Here is a 1,680-nt window from a genome sequence, read left to right on the forward strand (position 1 = left end):
TTGTACAAATTGAGTGGTTTGCATTTGATCGTTCCCCTATATATATATATATTAGGGGCTTAATCAAATAAAAATTGTTTTGTTTGTGGTAACCGTGAGATTCAATCTTAACCAATCATTTTAATATATTAATTATTTTTTCAAAATGAATGTAAAAGGACAAGTTAGTAAATTACTAAATTTAGATTAAATATTTATTTATTAATTCCATACGTTTCAAACTTTCAATTAATTTTGATTTTACATTTCTAAATTATCACATGAAACCACAATGTTTTGAGTAGCACATGAAACCACAATATTTTTTTACCACAATATAACACAACATCTTGTGCTACCTAATACACAATTGGTATTGTAATACCTTGTCCCACATAGTAATTATTGGAATTTGTAGTCCTTATAAGTTTTTGGTTGTAGTAATTATTGGAATTTGTAGTCCTTATGAGTTTTTGGTTGTAGCCTACCAAAAAATTCTCACCATGGGTTTAGTGGTTTGGAGGTTGTCTTGTATGGTTTGCTACCAAAGAATTCTCACCATGGATTTAGTGTTTTGGGTAACACATGAAACCACAATCTTTTCTACCATAATGTAATACAACATATTCAACCAAAGCCTACAAATTGTTTTCCACCTCTTCTCGCACAACCAACAAGACCTTTTGTGTTTTTTGTTTTGATTTGATGAAATATAATTTTGTAAGATTAACGGATTTATAGGGCGCTCAAAATAGTTTCATTAAATTAAAAAAATTGACCCTTTTGCCCTTATTTACATACTCACATTAAATATTGGAGAGTTATTTTTGGAATTTCAGTAATTAATTTTTCTTTTATTTCCAACCATTGATTATTAATTTTTGTGGTTGAGATTGGATCTCACGGTTATCACAAACAACTCAGTTTTTCCTTGAATGAGCCCCTATATATATGCGCTATTGATAAGAGTAAACTCGGAACGTGAACACAGATCTAGAACAAAAAGAAGACACAAACATAGACGATGTACAAGAAAAACCATATATCTGGAACATGAAATCATTGTAAACACACCAAGAAATGAGATACGTGTTCCACTATTCAAACAACCATGGAGATCTGATTGCACAATACTTACAGAAGAAAAAAAAAACTAACCCACCTCCCAAAATAACACTCGTAGAAATATAAAATGAAAGCAAAACCAGGTATCGTCTTCAGATTTCTGCAACTGAGTTTTTCTGGATGCAGATGGTCGAGCAGGTTGCAAACCCTATAAAAAGTATGTCTCATATGTTTAAAAACTGGTGATAATTGATAAGCCGTCTTATAGCCTTTTTCACTCAAGGCATCTGAAATCCCAATTCGACCATGTTCATGTTTAGTGCAACACTAAATTTTCTTTAAATTAATTTAACGAACATTTAGTTCTTTTTATTTTATATTTATTGTAATCGATAATCAATAAATCTATACTATATTATAAAACATTTGATAAAAACTCTTCAAAACCATTTTTTATACATGAAGTACTGTTCATATTACTTGAAATTCAAGATTACAAGTAAATAATGCATAAATACAAATTATTAAAGCTCAATACTTGAATTCGTGTAACTAACTACAAATAAACATAATCAAATACTAGATAAACATTTTATTTTAAATATAAAAAATTTAAACAGAATACTTAATTATTAT

This window comes from Cynara cardunculus (genome assembly GCF_001531365.2).
Source record: "Cynara cardunculus var. scolymus isolate 2C chromosome LG 13, CcrdV1, whole genome shotgun sequence".
In the NCBI taxonomy this organism is placed as follows: Eukaryota; Viridiplantae; Streptophyta; class Magnoliopsida; order Asterales; family Asteraceae; genus Cynara; species Cynara cardunculus.